The sequence below is a fragment of the Asterias rubens genome, chromosome 13 (genome assembly GCF_902459465.1).
Source record: "Asterias rubens chromosome 13, eAstRub1.3, whole genome shotgun sequence".
Classification (NCBI taxonomy): Eukaryota; Metazoa; Echinodermata; class Asteroidea; order Forcipulatida; family Asteriidae; genus Asterias; species Asterias rubens.
This window is the reverse complement of record NC_047074.1, coordinates 14,351,081-14,366,794: the sequence shown is the minus strand read 5'-3', so window position 1 is coordinate 14,366,794 and position 15,714 is coordinate 14,351,081. Positions and strand designations below refer to the sequence as shown.

The window sequence follows — 15,714 nt, the reverse complement described above, 5'->3', positions numbered from 1 at the left end:
AAAATTCCAGATGGATAAAATATTATCAATCGGGGGAAAACGGTAAAACATAATGCTATTATGTATCATAGCCTACATTATACATCAGTCGTCCAACTACGCATGCTCACAAATGCCATTAGCACGGAGATAAAGCGTGTAATTTACGTAGATACTAAAAAGATAGATCGTTCGTTATCATACGAGTTAGTTTGTTCCCCTCCTTTATTAGTTTGTTCCCCTCCTTTATCACGAAATATATCATTAAAATATCATCATTGTTTTTTGGGGGTCAAGTTTATTCATTCCACATTATTGATGGTGAATCAAATTATTGAATTTTGATGTGTTAGGCCTGTACCTGTATTCATAATTCCAGTTGTCAAAATTTAGATCTTAAATGCGACGTATCCAGGGCAATCATAAATCAGTAAATTTGTAGCTATTCATATGTTCCGGGGAAAAAATAACATTTTCAGTTCAAGGTTTCCGTGAAACGATACAATGATCGGATAAATACCGCGGTACACTTTGGCAAAGACATGTCGAAAATAAATAAAACAATTATTCAAAAGCCTACATTTTAAGCATTCTGAAAAATATTTGTTGGCTGAAGTTACCCCGTTGATCGCCTAAAGGCGACTTTTGAGAATTCCTAATTATTGATGTGGTGCCCGTTAGAGAATACTGCAGCCAGAGATGAGGTTGGTACACACTGTCACTTCGCTAAACATAGATAGATTCGACTGTCATGTGAAATACTGTGGCCGTTTTTCTTGTTTTCTGGGATGATATAATTTTATCAGAAACAAGCAACTGAAACATTCACAGGAAACCTTCTGCGTCTCTTTTGAAAATGTTGACTTTAAATACGAATTCGGATAACAAAAACAAAACGATGGTCCTATTAATTGATAAAAGTGCATTACATAGGCTTTAAAGATGTGTTTTCAAGATGGTGGCCTTTCCGTTCGAAACATGGGCTATGACGCTGTGATAGAAAGATAATAAGTAAGTGTACGTATACGTACAGGCGAAGTGAATTGAATTGAACAAAATAATGTCTTAGGCGATACGATGGCCGGCTTCGGCTTTGGATTCGGCTCAGGCTAGCTTGCCCGGCCGGTTGTTTTGACAATTACGCGTGCTTTGCGTATACGCGCTCAGGGCTTCAGACTTCTAGAACGTAGCCACAAGCCGAATCAAAAGTCGAAGCCGTGGCCTATCAATATAACAGAACATGTTAAGCTTGCCGTATCATTTCAAGACATTCATCTTCACCACGGGATTGATGCCTGGAAACTAATTATGCGAATAGATTTCTAATCATAGCATTTGCAGTAGGAAAGGATACGAGTATGCCCTATCAAGCAATCAAGTCCGTACGTGACTCTATTCAAATTATATACCAATATATCATGACATGATAACGGACAATTGGCGCTAATTTCTTGAAAGAGTTATGTAATTTTTGAAGGTGTGGACTTTAGGGTCATAGATTGGTTTTTGTCATGCTGATTTTAAGGGAAAATTATCACGAAAGATACAATTAAAGTCACCTGTGACAAATTCAGCTGAATCTACATACTTGATTTGTTATCAAGACCTTCGGTGAAAGCGGGTACCAGCCGCAGCAATCACAAACGGACACCACGGTTTAGTTGAATCCGGACACCACGGTTTAGTTGAATCTGAGGTAAAGTACGGATATTTAAATTCATCGACATACTTATTAACTTCTAATCAACGGGGACACGTGAGACTGAATAATGTTGTTGTTTACAATACCATTACCATCTGTGTAACAAGTATGCCTATGGGCTTTTGGATAGAAATTACACATTTCCCCCCCCCTTGGGTCAAAGTATGATTATGACCCCGCCTCAACGAGTTACGACTAACAACATACACGCCAAGGTTGGTCTTCGCTATGGTCTTCGTATGTAACTGCGCTCAATTAACTCTCATCAATTGTTAATTAAACTAAACTGTTTCCCGTTCAATGTTCGCCTACATATCTACGGGTGCCAAAGGACAATAATAGCCCCCTACACAAACGCTGCATAAAGTGGCTCTGACAATAATAACCCCCTGCACAAACGCTGCATAAAGTGGCTCTGAGCCACTTTATGCAGCGTTTGTGCAGGGGGTTATTATTTTCATTCCGTGTTCACCAACAACCGTTCTCAGAGTCTGGTATTCACGTGACAACCTTGAACCCGTTCCACAAACAAACTGGAACCGTGTTCACCAACAACCGTTCGCAGAGTCTGGTATTCACGTGACAACCTTGAACCCATTCCACTGGAACCGTCCACGTGGTTACAACACCACAACACATACATTAAAAAGCTCGACAACAAAAGCTGTCCAATTTTAAAGCAATAAAATGTTCATCAAACAGTTGCCACTTTGACAAATTTTTTAATGATAATGTGTTTAAAAATTGAGACAACTACAAGGGGAACAAGTTTTCTTATAGAAGACAGACATAGGATCGTTTGGTAGAAAGAGTTTCCGTAAAAACTCTGGTAGCACAATGGCGAGCAAAGCCGGATCGATAAAGAACACGTTCTACGTCTTTCAACGTACGTCCTGAGTCCGTTTTTGTAGAGTGCGTTCACCCGTAGAAGGCAGTGACAAAGCCCTCATGACGTACAATCAACAATGACAATGTAAAATAGAATCGGGTTTGGGGGAAAGGAGTTAACCGAGTTCTTTTGGTTTTTTCTAAGAAACGTAGTTTTTTTTATACGTCGAGAGATGCGTTTATTTCACTACAAAATATAATTATTGGTTTAATCTGTATTATTTGTTTGGTATTATTAATTTTGTCTCGCGCTGCTAAATTTTCTTCCGAGTCCGTCGCAGCAATAAATCGTACCATACCAAACTAAAGAGCGGGTTATTTTATTCGCCGAAAACCGGCTTCACCACTCGAAGTTCGAGCTTGATGGTAAACTTAATTTCTCGCGAAATAAATACTAAAGGAATCGACGAATAACACATCAGGACACAACAGCAGAAAACATCGCTTCACAATTTTCTGCTGCAAATAATTATGAGCAGGATACCCGTCATAGATTATACATTAACATGACATTTCAGCTGGTAGACCCATTCTGGTGACCATAATTTTGTCGTGCTTAGCAACTTTGTGTTGATCGTAATTACTGGCCTTAACCGGATCGGAACTGCAGTACCAACCAACGACACGAACGCGTCAAACTACACTTTAAAGGGAAGGTACACGTTTGGTAATTACTCATAACAAATATTAACTTAAAAACTGACTTGGTAACGAGCATTGGAGAGCTGTTGATGGTATAAAACATTGTGGGAAACGACTCCTTATGAAGTAACTTAGTTTTTGAGAAAGAGGTTATTTCTCACTAAAATAATAAAAGACTTCTAACTAGAAGTCTTTTAATCCTAGCTGAAAGCACACAAACTCGTCCAACAAGGGTGTTTTTTTCTTTCATAATTTTCTCGCAACTTCGATGACCAATTGAGCCCAAATCTTCACAGGCTTGTTATTTTATGGCTATGATGGGATACACCAAGTGAGAAGACTGGTCTTTGACAATTACCAAACATGTACCTTCCCTTTAAAGGCACCGGGCACCGTTTTTGGTAACCATTATTCTCACTTGGTGTATCTCAACATATGCATAAAATAACAAAACTATGAAAATTTAGACTGAACTGATCATCGAAGTTGCAAGAGAATACCAAAAAAAAACAACTTATTGGACAAAATTGTGTGCTTTCATGCGATGCCTATAACAAAAAGGCTTTTTGTTATAGAGAAATTACCTATTTCAAAACAAAACTACCCTTATTTAAGAGGGAGCCATTTCTCACAATGTTGTGTTTTACTGTCAACAGCTCTCCCTTACTCGTTCAAAGTAAGTTGTTACGCTATTACTAACAATTATGTTGCGTAATTACCAAATGTCCAGTGCCTTTAAGACAGAGTCGTTTCTGTCAATGTTGTATACATCAACAGCTCTCCATTGCTAGTTACCAAGAAAGTTTTTATGCTAACAATATTTGAGTAATTACCAGTTATCCAGTGCCTTTCAAGGTTGAAACAGCTCATCGTTGTCTGATGTGAGAACAATCAAGCAGCTCTGTCACATTCCTCGCCCGTCTCTTCCTCCGTTACATCAGCCAGGTCACATCTTAGCATACTCCCCTCCCATCACATTATAGTCACATGAATCTACCGATGTTTTATACAAATCGTGATCGAGCTACGAATTATGACTCACCGGTAGTCGGCAACCCGTACTGGCATTGTCTACACGTCAGTCACCGTTGGGCACTGACTCGACAGAGATAATCATCACAAATTATTCCTTGTAGGCTAAATCAAACAAACCGATCCGGCACAATTCATATTCCATATTATTTTGTAAAGCACTATATTAAAAGCAATACAGCCTTTCAGGCATCCCTTTTGAAATTTCACCGCATGGTCGGTAACTGTAAAGCAGACAAAAGAAAGGTGTCACTAAAAATACAGGTGACGGAAAACTGTTGGTAAACTTTCGGCATACCACCAGCAGAATGTCGAGCATGCATTTTGGTTGTCGAAATTCATAATTGTGAGACACAATGTCGACACCATCATTAAGAAACCCGCCTTTTCTTGACCTTTATGTACGACATAATGGTGTCAGTCTGGACAATGTATTAAACAACGCGATGAGACAGCCCCAAGAGAACGGCGTGGACACACCCAGTACACGTTACCGTCTGTTATTTGTCATAGATCTGTTACGTCTACAAGCGGCTGTGGCTATTTGGGGCATCAATGATGACGTACTATGTAAGAAGATACAATGACCGGTCTGTATTAGCCACGTGTAGCCAAAGCCAATGCGTGCCAGAATAACTAGAAACCCAATATACATGCGAAGCCCAAGTCCGAAACGGAAATCTAATTCCATAGCAGTGAAACGTCAGTGCGATAATCTCCGATGAGTCAACCTGCCAAAAATCCATCCATTGAATGAAGGGCCATTCTTAGCTTTCTTACTTATTACCTTCAAAAACGTCTCTAACTTTGAGCTTCCAAAACTAGCAACGGTTCGTAACTTATTTAAAAGAATTTATATGGTTGCATTCAAACTGAATCAAACGTCTCAGGGAGATAATCTCTTAGTCAACCTGATCAACAAAACAAAACCTTTACCCATCGTAATATTGACTGGTCTATTCTCGTTTTTTTACTACCTGCAAAACTTTTGTGCATCTGGTGGTAACTCTCTAACTGTGAGCTTCTTAAAATACCAGCGACGTTCTGTAATTTATTTCCTAGAATTCGTAATGGTTGCAATCCAACCGGATCCAACGTAACGTCAGCAGGCTGAGTCAACCTAATCAACAAAATAACACTTCCAATCGTAATAAAATGACCGGTACATCATCTCATGTTTTTTTTACACTAGCACCTAAACAAACTTCTTTACACGTATAACGGCAACTCTCATTGAACTGCGAGCTTCATTATACTAGCAACGGCCCATAATTTATTTCCAAGAAATTGTAATGGTCGCGATTAGTTATATGGTTATCTCAATAAACTTTGCGGTGCATCGTTACAAATGATTTCAAGAAAGTAAAGTCTCAACTTGACAAATCTCATCAAACGAGATCTCAAGTTAACCTATTGAGCAGTTTCCCAATTAGCATCTATTTCTTAGAATTTATAAGACGATGTGCAGGACTGATCGACTTGCAAGCACGAGGTTGTGGGTTCGAATCATACCAAGCTTACCGCTGATTTCACAATGTCTATAAGACCATATAAAGCAAACAAACAAATAAACAAACAAACGAACACACAAACAAACAAACAAACAAACAAACAAACAAACAAACAAACAAACAAACAAACAAACAAACAAACAAACAAACAAACAAACAAACAAACAAACAAACAAACAAACAAACAAACAAACAAACAAACAAACAAACAACAAACAAACAAACAAACAAACAAACAAACAAACAAACAAACAAACAAACAAACAAACAAACAAACAAACAAACAAACAAACAAACAAACAAACAAACAAACAAACAAACAAACAAATAAACATACTCCAAGGGAAGGTTGAACAATCCACTGTAGTTTACCCCACATTGGCGATTTTTCTCGGATTATACGGTAATGCACTTATCTCGCTGCAAGCAAAATCAATGATACACAGGCATGATTATGATCAGCACCGAGGACGGACCGAGGATTCACATCGACGTAAACTAATGCACGTGGCACTGCCTACTATACTTATTACACATCCATCCAACATCAACAACGATCGGGCATAACATGCACAAGAAATACTTGCCTTCAACGCTGTTATTTCTTTGTAGTAAAAAAGATGACCGACAAACGAGTCTGAGAGAAGAACCAGCAAGCAGCTGATGGCACAAACATCAACGATAGTCAAAACTGTGAACAGCTTCCCGCTTCGGAGGTAAAACTAAACTCAGCACCAGTCCGTCAGAAACCACAATGTGCCCGCTTTCGTTCAATGCACAAACCCATGTTGACGTCGAAATGTTTTCAAAACGAAAGAGAGCCCCGGCTTAAAAAATGTCCTGCGGGTTTCTGAACGAAGTCAGTCTGCGCGATATTGTTGGTAATCGGTAAGAAAAACTAAGACGACACTCCTTGTTTTCCCCCCAGTCGAGCGGGAGCCGCAACCTTGGACACCGTAGCTGGCAGGGCGGAAGGTGGGCTCATAAACACGCTGCTGTTGGTGTACTATGAAACACGCATTATACCAGGAACCCTGGCATAAAAAAATGCACATAACAAAGAGATCGGTTTTTTTTATCCGCGCGAACGACCGACCAGGCGCGGGGCGGGCGGCGTTCTCTACTCACAGTCGCTGGGTATTTCGAAGCTGTGCAAACAACTTACCAGAAAACAAAAATGAAATATTGGAGCGTGTTTGTGCGGGTATACATTATGATAAGGGTCTGCTAAGATATATAGCTCTGAATCAAAGCGTACGACTGTCTCTAATTGACCTTCTTTAAAAACACTGAATCGAAACTGCTTAGTGTACAAACAGGATACTCAAGAACGTGACCCGGGAAATACGTGTGTCTTTGTTTTTTTCATCTGGTATTAAAAGGTTTCTAAAACCCAGGAATTGGAATCGTCTCTAGGTTTCGATGTTGTTATTGTTGTTTGTTTAGGTTGAGAGTTGGGTGGCAATGGGGTCACTGCACGAATGCAAAGCGTAAAGGGATACACAAGGGTAACATTTCTCAATGTACCCATAATTCCGAAGCCATATGCAAAGCACGTAAATTCTGTAGTCCGTATGAATTGCGCGGTAAGCAGTGCGGAATGACATTGGAACCCGTTCGTAGCAGTCAAAATTACGTAAACAAATGATGTATTTCAACACATTTTGCCAGAGTAATATATGATTAACTTTTATCATTATTTCATAAACAATGTCCTTATTTAATTAAATCCACAATCTGTTGAAAATGTACAAATTAAAACACATATGAAGTCTAGTTAAACGGTATCCCAAAACTGGTTAGTTTGGATTTAAATAAATGTCCATGTCATAAAAAAACCATACCATAAACAAGCTATACAAAAGGTCAATTATATCTCACAAACAGGTGGTGATTAATTATTTTCACAATCTCTTAAGTTTTGAGGGGGAAAACATAAAGAAAAATATTGACAAGACCCAATATCTCGTTTTACTTTTTATTGACTTTATTTGTGCTTCAGAGCAAATTATTACAACCCCATCAGTAATAACAGTTCCTCATACAAAATATCATTCTCTTTTCCACAAGGCGGGCTGCAATGTGCGGATATTAACTAAAAATAATGTTGTTACGACCTTACTTTAAAAATGGAACAAAAGCAGCCTGGTCTGTGTGTTCATTCGAGTAGAACTAAATAGCGAATAATCAGCCACCCATGACAATATCAACCAGCGTGTGATAATGCGTGCCACGCAGTGCTTATGATACGTGCATAATGCTTTACGAGAAGCCTGATGTGGATCACTTCGTGCGCCATTTTGTGCAAAATGCAAAGTCGCGTCGAAACGTTTAAGGAACATTACAGAATTGGTTTGTACTAGCAAAAACAGGTGCTGGCAGTGTAAGCACTTTAAGTAATCCACAATTTACATAAACTGACAAACCTGGTAGAAGTTCGAGATCGATCGGCCATCTGGGTCACGGGAAAATAGTGAAAAACCGATTACCATTTTGCATGACATCGATTTAAAAAATTAAAAAAAACATTAAAACGCTCCCTGCTGAGTGATAAATTTAAAATGGGAAATTGGTTTGTTCATTTCCCATCAAAAGTGACATAAGACATAAATATTTCAAGGGAAGTTTTCTTCTATCATCATCAATAGACCGTGTAAATTTGATGTAAATCTGTGATCTTTATACGAGTTTTATTTCTTACAGATGCATTGCGAATCTGAGTATTTTGATAAACCTCACATACGGTCGTCAATGAACGAGTCATTTCGTTAGGGACAGGGCTCGATTTCACAAAGCAGTACAATTCATTGCAAAACAAATTGTCATCATTACCATGATTATTTACATGTGACATCACACTTTGCTTAGCAACTACGATTGATTTAAAGTTAAGATCAATCTTAGCTCTTTGTGAAATCGATCCTCAGCCACAGTTTCTTTAAGCATAAGGACAAAATATTGCTTTGAAGAAACTAGCCTAAATTCCATACAATTTAAACTGTATACTTACTAGTGCCCCCTCATGTATTGCTTAACATAGAAATTTTACAAGCAAATTTTGTTTTGAACGTGGAGATAAAGAGTGATATCTCTTTCCATAACCGCAGCACTTCGAAGTGAAAAGTTTCTCAAGATGCATTATAATATCCATGCCATACTGCTTACCAAGTAAAATGTTATTGCCATTAATTTTTCAGAGTCATAACCAAACGATACAGGCCATTTAAAATTGACCCTTTAAACGTCTCAACAATTTCTTAATTCAACCGATGCCAATGGCGTTTTGTTGCGGTCACGTTCTTTATTATACGTTCAAACGAGCCGTTTACTTCACGGCGTGCACCCGTGTTTAAGTATTTATAACCCTAAAAACATTTGAGCCAAGGCTACCTCATTATGATGGAGCTAACTGTTCTTTAACTTATCCAAGTCAGTTTAACATAAACTGGCAAGATAACTTTTTTGTAGTTTACTCATTGAAATGGAAACATTAAAAGCTATGGTCTAAAAAGGTTTAAGTTAAAAATTTGGGTAAAGTTTAACCCTCAAATTGGTCTAAAAAGGGCCCATTTAAAAATGTTGCCAACAAATAAAGAATAAAGAGTCACATACCTTTCCGAAACGCATCAACCTTTAGTCTTTATTAGTATGTGCTTCGTGATTTTTATCGCATATTCTGTGCGAGATCGTTTACTTGTACCATACGTTTCGGGGTATACCTTTGTCATACTAACCACAGGCCCTCACTCTGTGTTGACAAAATATGCCCAAACCATTGTCAAAATTTGTTAAATATCTCCACAGTTCTCTTACAACCCTTCATTCTAAAATATTGCATCTTTTTAGTATATTATTTTCTTTATACTTAAACTCAAAAGAAAAACAACGACTGCAGCTCGCCGTATTATAGCGGGGTGTAATCAATATGGTGTAGTGCGGCAGAACTAAGAATTGTCTGGATCTGTTGTCACATCAGGAAAGCTTTCTGTCCCTCTACGTTCCTTGAACTCTTTTTAGAGCGATAATGATACCTTGGTTTGCATTAAAGCAGCCGTATGGATACTACAATTATATAGGCTCATTTGACGTCACATGACAACGGGGTAGTGGCTGCATTTTTATTTGGCCAGATGGGGGCGTGCTCCATGTCGCTAGGTAACAAACTTTTATTAAAAAACACTCATCTTCGTAAAACAATGCTCTTGTTTCCCCTTCCATTCAAGGGTACCGAGGCTTGCAACCCCCAATAGTAAGATCCCCACTTTCCATTATGCCCGGCGATTCAATAGTCATTGGTGTAGGCAGGTAACCCGACAGAGATCAGACAAAAACAAATTTGGTCCATCAAAATTGCCACTGTCGAAGCCTAGTGCTTTTTAATAGGGAGAATTTGTTTGTCTTCTAAATCGATTCAAAAAAGGGAATCCTTAAAAAAAATATCTGGAAAATTGTTGAGGATGGCAATTCTAATGAACAGAAAAGATGCGGCCCGCAGTGCTGTTTTTCTTTAGCGTAACTGTTTGTTTCGCCGTCTGCACGTAGCCTCAAAATATCTGGCATACCACATCTTTCAGGCTGTTTCCATGGCGACCGTAGCCTAGTAACTGATGAGAGCATTGATAAGATCACTATTGTGTTAAGGGGACATTAACATAACGTCATTGGTCTCCCGTGGTACCAGCGTCAATACCAATTTAAATGAAAAAGCAACAAACGTTTCAGAATAAACACTGCTATCACAATCGTTGTTAGTCCGAACTTTATTTATTGCCCATCGCAGTCACGCTAGATGCTATACATTTCCCGTAATGTCAATAAATTGAATTCCTTCCTAAAAGCAACAAACCTCCGAGACCAATAATTGTACGAAAGCAACACTCGAAACGAACAACTTAATTCAAAGGACAAGGGCTATTTGACGCAAAGGTATACAATTATTTTTTAAGGATTGTTATACGTTTGGTTATGACAATTCTTGTAAAAGGATACGTTTAAATAATTGAACGACTCGTGAAATTTAATGGCAATAACAACTCACTTGTAAGAAGTGCAGAAGCTTTTGACAGTATAATGCATGTTGCAAATCATTTCACTTCAAATACTGCGGTCATGAAAAAAGATAAAATTTGTTACCCCTCCCCCCACCCCACCCCCCACCAAGCTTGAATCTGAGAAGCGTTACTGACACAGATAGACAGGAATACTGAAACAGTTTTGATGCTCAGGAGTTTGACGACCAAGACTTTTCTAGATGCTACTCAAACTAAGCTTGTTGGCATGCATGGATGGCCGAATGTTAGTAAAAACTTCAATCGTGTTCACATGATGTTCAACATTTTTCAAAAAAATAAAACACCTCCCGTGATTGGTTGCTTTGGTTCCAACGAATTCAACACAATTATTTAATAGTTGGGTGCCATTGTGGTTATTATTTTGTTGCTTTGCTTTTGTGGCTTGTCATAGTTTTTCAACCTCGGTTGGCACACACTCGGGCTGTGACGTAGCAACAGAAATGTATACTGTTGGAAGTCCGGATATTGCGAAACGCACAAACCACGAGAGTAGCGACTGCCTAACTTGATTGCGTCTTGCTACCCGCTTATTGTCCACGTCTTCACGATCGTAAAACAAAACGAGATGGCAAAGGTGGCTTCACCACTCGGAGTATAGTCTTACCTTCCAGTCGCCTGTTTGTAGCGGCTCTACGAAGCTGTCCAGGCCACGAATGCCTTGACAAAAGGCTAATACCCCACCGGCTAAACTTGTCATTTTGCTGAATGTTGAACGTTGACGAGGTTAGATATAAAAAGACGACGTGCTTTTCTTACGCTCGAATTAATCAGGGAATGCACAGCAGGCAGAATCAATGTCGACAGCAAAACACAAAAAATGGGGGTATAGCCGTCATTGAAATTAAACTCGCAGTTGTATTAATTTATGAAATTATCCAAATACAGCAACCGATTTTGTTTTTCTCTTGGATAAAACGTGCTTTACGTTGAAACCTTTCAATAGTGATTGTGTTTCAATGAACAAATCGTTAGTAGGAAGAAAATAGTCTTTGAATCGCTGGTCACGGACAGTGTTTACGAGTATTACATTAAACATGCCCTATAAGGCACCCACATTTCTGCGATCTCTGTGAAAATCATTACATGTATCGTATTATGTACTGTGATTAAAAGTATGACCTGCAATGACGTGTGAGTGGAGTCGATTCAAATGTCAATAACATACCTATAGTCTTGGTACAAGACGGGGTGTTCATTATCACTGAACTATCGCGATTCCCCGTTGCGATCGCAACGTGTGAAGTGTTGACACACTCAACAACAAACGTCTAACCAAGACTAACCAGCCAATTACACATAGTGGGGAATCCCGCTGCGTTGGGACTCTTTTGACTAGCCATGACGCTGATTGTTCATAATACCACGAAATTTCAACCCCAATCTCAACTTACGTCGTGACTTTGGCTAGCGGTTAGACTTCGTTCGCCATTTTGTTGCCCCGTGCCATCACTATGTGCATGTCTTAAAATAGAATGCCGAGAAACCTAAAACGTAGACCAACTTTGAACAGGACTCTAGATTTAAGCTGTTGCTGCAGCAGGTTTTTATTGCATCGTAAAATAAAACGATGACTTCACGACTTATTTGGGGTCATGGCTGCTTCCTTTGACATTACGAGCTATTCATTTTACGATAAACACATGCACTGATGCAGGGACATCACGTGGCTGTGCCGTACGTAGAAAACGCAACCATAATCCCGGTCAGGCGAAACCTTTAAAGTAAAATCGGGCATGCAAGGCGTGGATATTATTTTAATTAACAAGCTACACACATGTAGTCCTGAGCCCAAGCTCACAGAGCTAAAACACAAACATAGATAAGCACAACCATTATTCCTCAATGTAACAACAAACCTGTATGTAAACTAGAGTAAGTTCCTAGCCAAACTACCATGCATACCTTTGCAAAGTTCCAGTTCAAATTTTCCCCCAAGAAGTACCCCTTACCAGAGGAAAATTCAAAACAGAAATTCGAGGCCTGATCTTCACGATCTATTAAAGGAGAAATAGTTAGTAATACGAACATTTTGGACTAACAACCATGAAACAAACTTAATTTATGGATGGTTCACATAATATTATACGTAAAGTCTTACGGCAATTAAATTGAAGGTGGAAGTTCCAAATCTTGTTTTACATAATTTCACAGCAATCCCAAAATGATTTCGTAAAAATCCTATCACTCATTGTGGGTTTCTGCTTTAATTGTTTTGTGTCAAGATCTATAAAATAGATTTCGGTCACACGGGGCAAATTCCTCAACATCAAATTGAGAACAAGCACCGTCCAGCTCTTTGTGTGTATACCCTTTGATTTGTTTCAAGGTTTTTCTTTGAATATTATTTTATACCATGGTGTCAAAACGAGACCAATGACTTCGCATACGTGTTCCAGGAATAAAACCTGCGTGACGTATTAGCCTTGTTGCCTAGCAACCAACCGATCAATTCTGAGTCTGAAAAAGCGCGTATTTTCCAGGGTAGTTGTTTCTTCTCGGTTTCTTGTGACTAGTCTGGAATCGTTTACTGAAGCTTACGGGGAGTGAATCAAATGGACTTTTAACCTTCATCTAGAAAAGATTAGTATATCTGGGCGATTCGGTTCTATAATTTTTTTTGTGGAAGGTTGCGTCTAAAAAAAAAAATCAAGTTATTGATTTCTATGTTATTTACGATGTCGGCATTTTGCTTTAGATTAGGGCCTACTAAACAGAATTTGGTTCTGATAAATAACCTAGGAAAATCAAATGGATGTAATCATGTTGCTTTAAGATTCTGCGTGAAACTGACCCATTTCTTGGTCAGCCTGACCCAGAGATCCGGGTTATTCTGACCATCTGCCGTCAAGTCCCAAACGGGGCCCGGATCCGGGTTCGAGAGTTGTCATTATTTTGGACTTTATTTATTTTTTTTTTTTTAAATAGTCCGATTTTTTAAAAGTGCTGGGGATTAGGCTGTGTGCATAAAATGGTAACGAGACATCGCAAATCACGTGGTGTTTTTCTTAATTGATACGAGGGTAACATACAGCGGAAAAAAATCGTGTCTGACCGTTGTGATCTCACAGCACGGCGCCCTCATTGTTGGAATAGAGCGGTAAAACAAAAACATTGCACTACGTATCCTGTGACATCACATGTTTACAAAAGAGCCACATTATCTACGTGGGCGATTGGTTCACGGCTCAATTGAACAAAACTTGATATTTTATGGGAATTAAATAATCTGATTGTGATCAACTTTTGATCGAATACGGCACGTTAATCCTTATGTCTTTTGGTTCAAATCTTGCCGCAGTATAATTTGTCTTTAGTCAACCCAAAAATACTTCAAAAATGTTCCTTATAAATGCTAGACACAAACCGATCAACCACAAAGTTTTTACAATTTGTAATCAGCAAACACAAACGGTCTCATGAAAAAAACAAGCCATTTATCTTCTTCCTTACTACATTCGTACCCTAGTTCTGATAAATTGACAATTTCAGGCCTTGTGTGTGGGGGGGGGGGGCACTGTATTCTATTATGGTAACATTATTTGCATAGCGAGTCACAAACCAATAATGTTCAACATCAATTATAAGTCTTCCCAGTAAATTGTAATTTTTATAAAACAAAATACACACAAAAGAGAATCGCTATGAGTTATAGCCATAATAATAATAAAACAACAATCATTGCATACAAATTCATAAACAAGAAATTATGTTGAGCTTTTAGCGTTTATATTTAACGTAAACCATTACAAATTGACTCGCACATGTCTGACGAATACAGCCGTATGAATTCTAATAAAAACACAAAACAGTCTTCTGTACTAGCGGTTGAAACCACGCGTCGTACATAATCATAATAAACCACAGGCCATCATGAGAGAGAGACAAACGGTTTTCATTCCATTACGAGTCAGAATGTTCAATTCCCCGTCGGTAGACGAAGAAAAAATACATAAAATGCTCAAATGTTGAGTCATTTTCGTGTAATGCTCACGAAACAAATCTGGAGGTTTGCCCGCCGGCATAACTCTGGTGTGATGCTTCGTGTGGATCTATCATCACTCAGGGTAATATTTCAACCTATTTCGCAGACGTAATGTTGTCCGTCGCAAATCATAAATTCAAGATTGGATCCAGAAATATTGAAGACTTGGATATTATTGTGTTATCTGACAACAGTGAAGAGAGCACAATGTGTGATGCCCACATTACATCAAATGTAATACAGGCAAAATTGCCGATGGCTAATTCTGTCAAACGAAAAACAAACAAGAGAGCCAAAACGGTAGCAATGATTGACAACATTGTACAAGGGACCCTGGACAGTACGGACATTATTGTTGATCTTTCACACGAGGTACATTTTGTAAAATTGTACAACCAGGCTACAATTTAGCAAGGGACCCTTGCTAAATTACTCTCGTATGATGAAAGACGCTAAAAATACAATTTCTAGAAAAATAAAGGGGTTTGTATATGCGTTTCAGCACGAAGAATGTGTATGACCCCTATGTTTGTTCATCTTGGTTTATTTGGTTGTTTAGCGCATCATAAACATGAAAGCTCGAGGAACCGAACAGAATATTTATAATACAGTCACGCCAACATTGTCAACGTGACCGTATTATAAATCGAGACTTAAATAGAACGACTTTCAAGACATCAATCTGATGGTTTGACAAGTTTAAATTGAGCCTGGGGACATACGTGACTTCTTCCGGTTTACTTGGATAATTTCAATCGAGATGATAAAATCACGATAGTCATGATCCGACGCCATTGAATGAAAAAGTTAAAATCCTTGACATAACATAAAAAGCTGGAAAGACTAGGACAAAAACCGACCCAGATCTGTATGTAAATGACTAAAACAAACGTAAACAGCAAACCG

The 15,714-nt window shown here is 38.6% G+C and overlaps 1 protein-coding gene across 1 annotated transcript in view; it reads right to left on the bottom strand.

Annotated features, from left to right (window-relative positions):
- Positions 1-6,475, bottom strand: part of LOC117298946 — a 48,366-nt gene extending 41,891 nt beyond the window's left edge. Inside the window, exon 1 of the mRNA XM_033782333.1 lies at positions 6,342-6,475. The gene's annotated coding sequence lies outside the window, so the exon portion shown is untranslated. The remainder of the gene's footprint in view (positions 1-6,341) is intronic.
- Positions 6,476-15,714: the final 9,239 nt, after the last annotated feature.